Below are 12,921 nucleotides of genomic sequence, written 5' to 3'. Positions count from 1 at the left end.
GATAAGAAGGGAGGCGTTCAGGCGGGAGGAAGAGGAGGTGGCAGAGAGGAAGGAGGGGTAAAGAAATGGGTGAGAATGAGTTTTCGCATAGTGCAGCGTAATAAACGAGGTCAGGGATGATGAGATTTTTGGAGGAAAAGAGAGATAAAACGGAAAACAGGATCACTTAAAAGTGCTTTAAAAAGTCTAAATCCGTCTATCCTCCCGTCTTCGGAGTTTGCGTTTTTATCACACCGATTTGCGCGCTCTCTCTCTCTCTCGCCGGCAGGAGACAAGCGTCTAGACAAGCCGTGCGCCAGAGGAAGAACAGAGCAAACAACCGCATCGGCGGCCATATTAGTAGGCTATGCTAGCATGGCTAACCGGAGCGGGCGAATGGGGCTGATTTTGTAAATAGTCTTTGGAGGCTTTCAGCCAGCTACTGTTTCTGCTCTCATTCTAACGGATGGACATTGATCTGACATTTGGCGTAATGCTCTGTTGCTGTTTGCTTGTTTTGTCCTCTGAATCCCCCAACCCCCGCAGCAAAGTGATGAGAAACCACCACAGCTTTGTATGCGTGGAGTTATAGCTCGCTTCCACCCGCCCTCCCCTCCTCCTTCCCCTGCTCCTCGTGCTCCGCTCCTGCCCAAGGGACCGGAGCATCTCTCTCATCTTCCATTTAGATGAGGCTCTTCTCTGACGCGACGCTGCAGCGGAAACCAGCACAAGGCCCGGGAAGAAGAAGAAAAAAGGAGCCGACTGCACAATTACCCAGAGTGCATTTCACACTAATAACGAACCAGATTCCTCGTTTCCACTTCCTGCAGAAACTTTTGCTCAAAACTCTTCCTCTCTCTCCAGACGGCGTTTGTTTGTGTACACGGGGGGGGGGGGTGTTGTCCGCATGTGAGTCATTGTCCGACTTGTGCCTTGCTCAAGAGCCGGTCGGCGGCTTTCATTTTGTCGCCCTGCTCAAAATAAAATCCTTGCTTATTTGCTGTTTGACTCTTTCCGTACGCTCACACCACATCGCTCAGTCTCCCCTCATCCCCCGGCCCTTCCTCGTCCTCCTTTTCAGCTCCTATCTGCCTTAGCCAGCATATTAAAAACACCACACACACAAAAAAAACTCAGAACAATCTCACAGTATTCCCAAATGCATATGCAAGCTTCCAACATATCACACACACACACACACACACACACACACACACACACACACACACACACACACACACACACATACTGCAGCTTGTTACAGTAATGCTGCGGTCTTTAACAGTCCTGGAAGACATCAGAGGTAGAGGGAGAGAACGAGAGAGGGAAATTAGAGAGAGAGGGGGGGGTATGCTGCAGTCGAACTGCATGTGTAACAGAGCGGAACATCCCCCGGACTCTCCCCCGCTGCCTCTCCCTTTGGCGCTACCTGTCAGAGCGAATTCCTGCGCACGCAGGGCTTTAGAGAGCCGGGCCTCAGGTAGACGCTGCGCATCGGTCGGTGTCTGACTCAGAGCAACGAAACCTTCACCGCGTTTTCACCGAGCCCGGTTGCCACTCAGTCGTTTTAATGGCGGCTCTCCAAGGAGCGAATTTCTGCTGTTTTGTTGCATCGACTTTTAAAAGCCCATTTAAACAAAACAGCAAAAGCTGCGGCCTCTGGCGGATGTTTACGGACAGAGTGAAGATGATACGAAGACGAAACTGCTGATCTGAAATCGGTCTCGTGTTCTGAGCGCAGTTGCCCATTACTACACGGTGCTGAAAGCCGTGAGAACTTTTTTTTTTAGCCTGTCATGTCACCAGTTGTTCTTTGGGGGGCGCTGTCCACTCTTATGTGGGCGCTTCTTATTGGGGACGTGGCTCTCAGTGAAACGATGCATTGTGGTGCATTGATGAAAATGTGACCGCGTCGGGCAGCAAGCCAGATAACAGTTTCCCCCCTTGTAACCAAATTACGACCCACACTGTTTTTGGCAGATTTAAACGTTATAATTCAACTGTCAATACTTTGGAGGCGTTTGTGGCAGTGTTTATTGAATGGACGGGGAGCCGTATAACATTAAATAATTCAGTTTCCTCCCTGTGGTAGTGTTTCCCGGATCACGGAAGTTTATTATAGGCAGCGTTGCTCACCATTAACATCGGCTCTCTGTGAGGAGGCGTGGTAGCTAGATGATAAACATGGAGTTTGGCCGGAAAGGGAACCCACATATTCCCAGCCCTCTGCGTTACCTAGCTGCAGACCGTTGGTGTGCAGGACAGCACGATTCCCTCCTTCTCATAAATGCATTTATTGCCAAGGTAAGAAAAAGCTTTTCACGTCCTCCTGGGCGCCCGGGCTCCGCTCCTCCGGCGCAAATTGACACCGACATGAATTTCACATTGAGGCACAGGAGGAGATCCAGAACAGGTGAGGAAAAGGAGGAGAAGAAGAGAGGAGAGTGCATGCAAAGTAGGGGGGATGGCGAATGGCCGGAAGCGGGGGGAGGGGGGGAGCGCAAGACGGTGATACCAGGAGCCAAAAATACTCACGGTGGTTACAAAATACTACTGAACTTCCAGCACAAGGCCTGGCTCTGCAGATGTCTAGCAGGGGTTTATCTGTTCTGGTTTCCACCAGCAGGGGGCGATATTAAAATGCCACCCGTTGTTCTTAGAAACAGCTCGTGGTTAAGAGCAGGAGCGCGCAGACGCGCTGTAACAGGAAGCCTGGGGACTGGGGTCAGCTGATCCACAACCATGCAAAACACAACGCAACACAACACAACAACCGTTGCAGCCATAGAATGGACGCGGCACACAGTCCTCTTTAGTTCTGGCAACTTTATTTTCTTCCCTCGTACAAATCGGTTTCCTTGTTTTTGCATTCAGGACGCATCGCAGTACATGACCTCCCCGTGCAGCCCCCCCCTCCGGACCTACTGCGTCATAACATTTTAAAGAGACCACATCCTTTCCCTTTACGAATACAATGCAGTCTCCATAGCAGATCAATACAAACGAATACAATTAATACAAACATCACCGCGGACACATCACACCCTGATCAAAACCTGTTTCAGCTCCTCCCCTCTAGTGGGCGCTACAGAGCACTGTACCCCCAAAACAACCAGATATAAAAAGTTTCTTCCCGCGGGGCCGTCATTCAAATGAACACTTAACACTGTCAAATAAATCCAACCGGTTTGTATATATACTGTACTGTACATTGTGTGTATACTAGTACACTGTCATGTCCGGCTACCTCAGGCATGTAACGTGCCGCCTCTCTGATATATTCTCCGGCACTTCCGGTTTGAGCTACAGACGGCACGTGGCGCTCGCCTCGCTGCTTTTGCGCCGTCGTGTGTTCGTCATAAAACCCGGGCGTGTGTCAACACGAGGCTAGACGCCACCGCCGTAGGGTGGTTTCTATTGAAATGGAAAGGACTGTCGTTGTTATTATTCTACTGGCCCTGTGATGGACCGGCGGCCTGTCCAGGGTGTCTCCCCACCTGCCGCCCGGTGACTGCTGGGATAGGCTCCGGCATATGCAACCTGATTGATTGATTGATTGATTGACTGATTGATCCCCGCGACCCTGAGCGCAGGATAAGCGATGTGGAATGGATGGGTGGAGGATGGGTGGACGATATCTTCTCTGCACCATTGCACCATATCACCTCTTATTTCACCTGTGTAAGTCAATCCTTGTGTATTTAACTGAAGATTGCTGTGTTGAAGTGTGTTGAGTACACTTAGAGAGCCACGAAACCGGAGTCTCATTCCATGCAGTGCAAACCTACATGGCCAATAAACACGGTTCTGATTCTGAATACCAATATGTACCTACAGAAATGTAAATATACATATGTAAATGTAAGTAAATGTAAATATTCTCTCGCTTTATTACTTTGGGATAGTTCCTAGTTCCAGGTCACAACACAACACAACACAATGCAACATGACACAGAGAAACACAACACAATGCAACACAACACAACACAATGCAAAACAACATAACACACATAATACAACACAATACAACAAAACACACAACACAACACGATGCAACAAAACACACAGCACAACACAATGCGACAAAACACACACAACACAATGCAACAAACACACAACACAACACAATGCAACAAACACACAACACAACACAATGCAACAAACACACAGAACACAATGCAACACAACACAATGCAACAAACACACACAACACAATACAACGCAACACAACACAATGCAACAAAACACACACAACACAACACAATGCAACAAAACACAACACAATGCAACAAAACACACAACACAACACAATGCGACAAAACAACACAATGCAACAAAACACACAACACAATGGAACAAAACACACACAACACAACACAACGCAACGCAACATAACACAAGAATCTGTCAGCAGCCTCGTCCCAGCACGGTGCTACATCCACTTACATAATCAGGGGCTTAATCATAATTCACTATGAAAAACAAACAAACCAACAGAAGTCCCTCTGCTAAACCTCCGATAGAAGACTCACCGCAGGCGGTTCAGAGCGGTGGGGGGGGGGGGACTAACAGTGGATTTCACATTTGCTGCGGGAACTGATAAGGCTTTTGGGAATATTTTGGCGCTAAGGAAGAACCACGCTCGTATTGTCAGGTTTAAAAGAAATGGCTGACCTCTGGACACGACGAGATGCCGGCATTATGGTGTCCTGCCTGATGAGAGAGGACGCTCCTCATGCAGAGCATCCTCTCCCAGCGCAGAGGCTCACACATGTTAGTGCATGCAGAACACGCTGGCAGGGCTTGCATGTATACACACACACACACACACACACATGTTAAGAGTAAGGCTGCGACTCAGTCCACAGCAGAAATAAAACAGCTTTCGCCAGCTTGGTTGGGTTATCACGTACAGCTACGATCTCTGTCGGAACTGAAAATACGACAGGGGGAGACTAGATTACCAAGGTCTGACCTATGACGCATTTAAAATCATCAAGACACAACAAACAAATAAATAAAAACAAAAAAATGCGATGTTAAGTATTAACATTGCGAGTTAGGGCGTGAAAAGCACAGCTATGATGAGGCTGGGAGGGTTTGGGGGCAAATTTCTGTTCTCAGTCAAGCTTTACACAATGGCACAAAGAGTGTACCATACTGGCTTTGGTGCTACCGATCATCCAGCGTGTTTACATGCTAATTTATTATTCAATTAAATCAGATTCTGCTCAATGAGCTGGAACAATTTCATGTGAGAACATGTGTGTATATGTGTGTGTGTGTGTGTGTGCGTGTGTGAAACAAATAAACAACGCCGTCATGTGTAACTGCTGTTTTCGCCTAATCACACGGCGTTTGAACCCAATTTCGCGCTGCACTAAATGACAATCAAGCCCCGGATCCGGTCGCAGGGAGCAGCAGCACACCTGACGGGGACACCACTGTCGGTCGCGGCAGAGACGTGACGTTAACTGACGGCATCACCCCGCACTTTCGGCTCTGCCCCTCCCTCTGCCTCCTCCCACCTCGCTCCTCTCTGGAGGTTTCGGGAGGATGCATCCAGGAACGGAGCGAGAGAGCAGCCGAGATGAAGAAAGAGAAGAAGAGGGAGAGAGAGAAAGAAAGAGAGAGATAAGACAGCGAGCAGGAGATGTTTGAGACGCAAGGGCCCCCCCGGCACCTTGCCTCCGGACTGGTTACCATATGCTGTAACACCCTTGGCGGAGCTATTCTCAGTGCTCGTTCCCTCTCTAACACGCGCACGCACGCACGCACGCACCCCCCCCCCGGACAACGCTGGTCTATCCAAATGTAAAACTGGAAAGCAGAAGGTGTGTCACGGGATCTTATATAAGAGACGGTAGGCAGCGCTGATTAAGTGTGAACGGCACTGCAGGAACGTCTGAGGGCAGATGGCCAGGTTGGGATGGGATGCAAGAACCCTGCGAGTAGGACACACACGATAGCAGCACACACCGCCATTTTCCCCTCAAAAGACCAGCTAATACGTTCGAAAGTGGCTGAATCCTTGTCGACTCCCAAAATTTTCACGTGCTACTGTAGTGGTTATAGCGACACATAATTCCCCTTATTGAGCTAGTAGGAACGTTTGTTTACAGCTGCTGTTTTCTCGGTTCGTGTTTACAGTGACACACTTCCGCTGCGCGGGTTTTTGTTTGTTGTTGTTGTTATGGAGAAGGAATAAATGGTGCACGTTGTGCAGCCGAAAGAGAAAGTTGTCACGACTCCTGACTGAGCTCCTCTACACTATTTGCAGGTCGTGACCACCAAAAAAACAGCAGCTTTGATTGGATTTGGTAGGATTTCCCAGTTTTCTGCTTCTAAACTAAAAGAGGAGAAAAATCTCCTATGGTTGTCACCGGATAAAAATAAAACAGATTTATGATGCAAAGCAGTGTGAACCAGAATCAGAAAACACTTTATTCGTCGTTTCATTTCATGCACTTGTGCACTTGAAATGAAACGAAACGTCGTTTCCCCCCCAGCCCACAGCACTGCGACACAAAGACAAACTACAAGAACACATATATCCAAACTAACACATATATCCAAACTAACACATATATATCTAAACTTAAAAAAATAAAATAAAAATCACTGTCCAGCAGAACAAACGCCAGCCAGGATGACTGTCGGAACTGCCGGTCTGCATGGGCTAGCAGTTAGCTTAGCCTGCCCCGCTTCCGCGTCCTGTCAGACCGCCCTCGGTGTTTCCTCTTCGGGCGCAGCTCCGGTCAAGGCCGTGGTCCTTGGGCCCACAGGGCGCAGCAGACCAAGCTCTCCCAGCTGATCCAGCACCAGCTCTCCCAGCCATCAAACGAAGACAAACTTAGATGCAAACGTGGACAAAGACACTGCATGGACGGTACTGGGTGAGGCCGCCGCAAACGTGACTATGCGCCGCCATCTTCCCACACCGGAAGCGGAATGTCCACCCCTTTTTTCATTTGTCTCAGGCTCAGCAGTGACGGCCCAGTGAGCTGCATGGCGGAGGCAGTCTGAGTTTATTTTTAGGGTTTCATCATGCAGCGGATGATTATTGCAAATGTGTGCAGATATGCAGATAAGTAGGTATTTGTCTGTGCGTGTGTGCTTATGTATTTTTCTATCTGTGTCTGTGTTAATAAGCGTATTCCTGTGTCTCTGAGTGATGCGTGTATTCCTGCGTGTACAATAACTTTATTTATATAGCAATTTTCCAAACAATGTTACCAAATGCTTCACAAAAGAAATACAATTAGATAAGGCAAAAAACGAGAGTAAGACCAAAGGACACGAGCAAAGAAGAGGTAACAACAATAAACGAAAAGACCACATAAGTGAGAGTACAAATAAAATCATTATAAATAAATAAAAAGAAATATCGAACATTTGTAAAAGCTTTCATAAAGAGAAACGTTGTAAGGTGAGATTTAAAAGAAGTTAGAGACCTGGTTTGTTTTAGTTCGACAGGAAGAGAGGTCCACAGTGTGGGGGCTCTAACAGCACAAGCCCCATCACCCTTTGTAACAAACCCGAGACCTGGGAATAACCAGCAGGGCTCCATCTGCGCATCTTAATGGTCGAGGAGGCGTATACCAAGCCAATAAATCACAAATATATATGGGAGCCAGACCATTTGGGGCCTTAAAAGTAGGCAATAAAATTTTAAAATCAATTCGAACTATAACAGGGAGCCAGTGTAGGGAGGCAAGCACAGGAGTGGTACGGTTATGCCTCTTTGTCCCGGTAATGAGCTGAGCAGCGGCGTTTTGTACCAACTGCAGACGGTGGAGGGAGCCCTGGCTGATACCAGAATAAAGTGCATAACGATAGCCAAGCCGAGAATCAGCCCGGTATCTCTAGATTTCGTGCCATAGTCACGAAATACATCGTGCAGTTGGGTACGATATCATTGAAAAGTTCGTGTCCGGCATCACGAAGTTGTAACCGATGCATTCCTATGGGCCAAGTTTTACGTGCACGGGTCACTTTATCAAGATGCTGGCTCTGGCTGGTCTGGCCACCCGGGAGAATGCTGATCACTTACATATATTTGAAAACACAAAAACTACTACCCTAGCCCTAACCCTAACCACCGTAGTTTTTGTGTTTACAAATATATGTAAGTGACCGGCATTCTCCCGGGCGGCCAGACCAGCCAGAGCCAGCATCTTGATAACGTGACTCGCGCAAGAAAAACTTGGCCCATAGGAATCCATCGGATACAACTTCGCGGTGACGGACAAGAACGTTTCAGTGATTTCGTGTCAACCAACACGATTTCATATATTACATTTCGTGGCTATGACACGAAATCGCGTGATACCCGGTTGCGAAAATAGATGAAAGCATGTACAACTTTTTGTAGATCAGCGATTGATTAAAAAAAAGTTGATCAGCCACAGCATGAAGATTTGGGAAAGAGTAATAGAAGCTAGGTTAAGAGGAGAGGTGACGGTTAGCGAGCAGCAGTATGGTTTCATGCCACGAAAGAGCACCACAGATGTGATGTTTGCTTTGAGAATGTTGATGGAGAAGTATAGAGAAGGCCAGAAAGAGTTGCATTGTGTCTTTGTGGATTTAGAGAAAGCATACGACAGGGTGCCGAGAGAGGAGGTGTGGTATTGTATGAGGAAGTCAGGAGTTGCAGAGAAGCATGTAGGAGTGGTGCAGGATATGTATGAGGGAAGTGTGACAATGGTGAGGTGTGTGGTTGGAATGACAGGTGGGTTCAACGTGGAGGTGGGATTACATCAAGGATGGGCTCTGAGCCCTTTCTTGTTTGCAAAGGTGATGGACAGGTTGATGGACAAGATCAGGCAGGAGTCTCCATGGACGAGGATGTTCGCAGATGACATTGTGATCTGTAGCGAGAGTAAGGTGCAGGTTGGAAAGCCTGGAGAGGTGGAGGTATGCACTGGAGAGAAGAGGAATGGAAGTCAGTAGGAGCAAGACGGAATACCTATGCGTGAATGAGAGGGAGGATAGTGGAATGGTGAAGATGCAAGGAGTGGAGGTGACGAAGGCATTTGAGTTTAAATACTTGGGGTCAACTGTCCAAAGTAACGGGGAGTGCAGGAGAGAGGTGAAGAAGAGAGTGCAGGCAGGGTGGAGTGGGTGGAGAAGAGTGTCGGGAGTTATTTGCGACAGAAAGGTACCAACAAGAGTTAAAGGGAAGGTTTACAAGATGGTTGTGAGACCAGCTATGTTATATGGTTTGGAGACATTGGCACTGATGAAAAGACAGGAGGCAGAGCTGGAGGTGGCAGAGTTGAAGATGCTAACATTTTCACTGGGAGTGACGAAGGAGGACAGGGTTAGGAATGATTATATTAGAGGGACCACTCAAGTTGGACGGTTTGGAGACAAAGCAAGAGAGGCAAGATTGAGATGGCTTGGACATGTGTGGAGGAGAGATGCTGGGTACATTGGGAGGATACTGAATATGGAGCTGCCAGGGAAGAGGAAAAGAGGAAGGCCAAAGAGGAGGTTTATGGATGTGGTGAGGGAGGACATGCAGGTGGCTAGTGTGACAGAGTCCTTTAAATCCAAACTTAAAACTCATCTTTTTGCCTTAGCCTACATTTAGTTGCCTTCAAAATTACTGCTTCACTAACTGTACTGCATGGCATGTCGGTGTCTGTCTCAATGAATTTACAAAGCACTGTTCTGCTGACAAGATTATAGAGTATAGATTATTGACTATTGCAAACTGTTCTCTTCTCTCACATGTCCTTTCTCTCTCTCTCTCTCTCTCTCTCTCTCTCTCTCTCTCTCTCTCTCTCTCTCTCTCTCTCTCTCTCTCTCTCTCTCTCTCTCTCTCTCTCTCTCTCTCTCTCTCTCTCTCTCTCTGAATGATGTCTTCTCCTTTCTCTTCTGTGTATGTGAATGGTGTGATGTGTGTCCGCCGTGTGTACGTTAGTCTGTCCTCCTCCCAGATCTCCATGGTGATAGTGGTCGCCATGTGGACCCTGCTTAGCATCCCCCTCATCACATTTTCTTTTTATGTATATCTTATAAATCGATATAATTTTGTTATCCTGTTTCAATGTTATATCCTTCTTTCATTCAGATGTGACTAATGTGTTTTGTTTTTTTCTGGTCTCTTCTCCCATGTATGTGAATGGTGTGATGTGCGTCTCTTTTGTGCATATGTAGCTTGTCCTCCTGTCAGGTGTACATGGTGATGGTGGTCTTGTGGCTCAGGTCCTTGGCTGTCTGGACACTGCTTGGTATCTTCTTCATCATATTCTTCATATATTCTATGATTCCATTATAATTCTGTTATTCTCTTTCAATGTTGTATTCTGTAAATTGTGTACACACAACATCCATTGCATGTCTGTCCGTCTTTGGATGGAGATCCCTCCTCTGTTGCTCTCCTTGAGGTTTCTTCCTATTTTTCTCCCTGTTAAAGTTTTTTTTTTTTAAGGAAGTTATTCCTTATCCTATGCGAGGGTCTAAGGACAGGATGTTGTGTTGCTATAAAGCACACTGAGGTAAATTTGTAAATTGTGACACTGGGCTATACAAATAAAATGGACTTAACTTGAATATTACCCAAAGATTCATGGCAGCCTGCTTAGACAGACCACCAAGATTAGTACCAAAAGTTGGAGTTTGCATGTTCTCCCCGTGTCTGCGTGGGTTTCCTGTGGGTGCGTTAGTTTCCTCCCACCATTAAAAAGACATGCATGTTAGGGTTAATACTCCTGTCTGTGCCCCTGAGCAAGGCAATGGAAAGAAGAACTGGAGTTTTTCCCCGGGTGCTGCAGCTGCCCACTGCTCCTATACAATAGGATGGGTTAAATGCACAGGACACATTTCATTGTAACTGTACAATGACAAAATAGATAAAGTGGCTTTAAAAAGGGCTGGTGGAATTTGGGGGACCAAACAGAATGACCTCAGACGTATCATTAAATTTAAGAAAAATTTGGGACATCTAGGATTTAATGCCAGAGAGGCAAGTTGTGAGACATGCTAGGCTGCTCGGATCTGTGGGTTGTAGTGGCATGACTGAGTGTCATCAACATAACAACGGTAAAACACATCATGATTTTGAATGACCTGGCCTTGAGGCAGCATGGATGTAGAAAAGATAAGGGGGGCAAGAACTGAGCCTTGAGGGACACCACAACTCAACTGAGCCATCGAGAAAGTAGGGTTATCCAGAACATCATAAAAAGTTCTGTTGGTGAGGTAAGAGTGGAATAAGCTAAGAGCCAAGCCCTTTATGCCAACACAAGTCTCTAAGCGATGTAAGAAGATGTTGTGATCGACTGTGTCAAAGGCAGCACTTAAGTCTAAAAGAATTAAAATCGAGCAGTCATCTTTGTCTGCAGTCAGCAGCAGGTCATCAGTGACCTTAACTAGAGTTATCTCGGTACTATGAAGTGCTCTAAAACCAGACTGCAAACTGCTAAAAGCACTATTCATAAAACATATCAGTTGATATGAAATTACTCTCTAGAACGTTAGATAAAAAAGACAATTTGGAGATTGTTTTGTATTTACTTAAGGACAGGTGATTCAAATTAGGTTTCCTCAGCAGTGGGTGAACAATGCCATGCTTAAAACTCTGGACAAAAACCAGAGATGGGAGAATTATTGTAAATTTGCAGAATAACGGGGATAACAATGGAAAATACCTCCTTGAGCAGCTTAGTGGGGATGATGTCTAAGATGCAGGGGGAGGAGTTCATATGGGAGACTGTACTCTACCACTGAAATTGTAATGGGTTGAAACTTGGTAAAAGAGGCAGAATTAACATGGAGAATGGAAAGAATGCAAGGGTGAAGCTGGATTTGGGACCTGATATTCTCCACCTTAATTTAGAAAATGGGTGAGACATTTTTCGAACAACCTCAGGTTCAAAAAAAAAAAAGTGGAGGGACCATTGATAACAGAATCAACAATTACCCTAAAGAGACCTTTAGGATTGTGGTTAGTTCTAGATATTAATTCAGAGAAGTACACTGATTTCACTTCCTTTACTGCTTTCTAGTAAATTAGTATTGGTTTTTAAGGGTGTTATGTGCTATTTCAGACTTGTTGACCCTCCACTGTCGTTCACATGTCATTCATTGTCATATGTGTGTGTGTGTGTGTGTGTGTGTGTGTGTGTGTGTTGTGTGGTTCTTCTTGCCATCTTTTCACACATCTGAAGCACATCTAAGTAGCCATGAAATGGGATTAGCATTTTTCAGCAAGCACAGTGTTTTGTGGATACCATACTCTCCAGCCCCATTTAAATATCTGTGACAAACTAAATTATGCATACACATCTTACACTCCTCTATCTTAAACTGGTCATGCCACACACACACACACACACACACACACACACACACACACACACACACACACACACACACACACACACACACACACACACACACACACACACACACACACACACACACACACACAGACAATTTTGTGCAAAATCGATAATGTGGCTGACGTGATAAGTGTAATTTCTCACAGATTGATATACTGTATCTCAGTGCTGGTGAATAAATGAAGGTGTCTACAGAATAAGTCAAGTCAAGTTTTTTTGTATAGCCCTAATCACAGTTGCAGTCTCAAAGGGCTTACTCGGCCACTTCAGTGAGAGAGCACACGGGCAGCTTTTCAGTGTTAAAAATAAAAAACAAATTGTTAAAAAAGAAAATAAAAATAGCACAGAAGTTCTTGGAACAGTTTTCGATGTTTATCCCAGTGGGCTTCCCTATGAATATATATATGAAACAAGTCTGCTTAAAGCTGGAGCTACTGCAGTGACCCGAATGAGGCCAAACCTTAATACCTCTCAGGTCAGTGGATTTTTTTTTAAATCCCCCCCCCTGCCTTTTTTTCTCCCCAATTGTATCCGGCCAATTCCCCCTCTCCTCCGCTGCTCCGCCCCCTCTGCCGATCCGGGGAGGGCTGCA

General features: G+C 46.1%; 1 protein-coding gene across 1 annotated transcript in view; it reads right to left on the bottom strand.

Moving 5' to 3' along the window:
• Positions 1 to 12,921, bottom strand: part of LOC130114456 (LHFPL tetraspan subfamily member 3 protein-like) — a 43,271-nt gene that overhangs the window by 326 nt on the left and 30,024 nt on the right. The window lies entirely within an intron of this gene.

This window comes from Lampris incognitus, chromosome 6 (assembly GCF_029633865.1).
Source record: "Lampris incognitus isolate fLamInc1 chromosome 6, fLamInc1.hap2, whole genome shotgun sequence".
In the NCBI taxonomy this organism is placed as follows: Eukaryota; Metazoa; Chordata; class Actinopteri; order Lampriformes; family Lampridae; genus Lampris; species Lampris incognitus.
The sequence above is the reverse complement of the archived record's forward strand: the minus strand, read 5'-3'. Positions and strand labels throughout refer to the sequence as shown.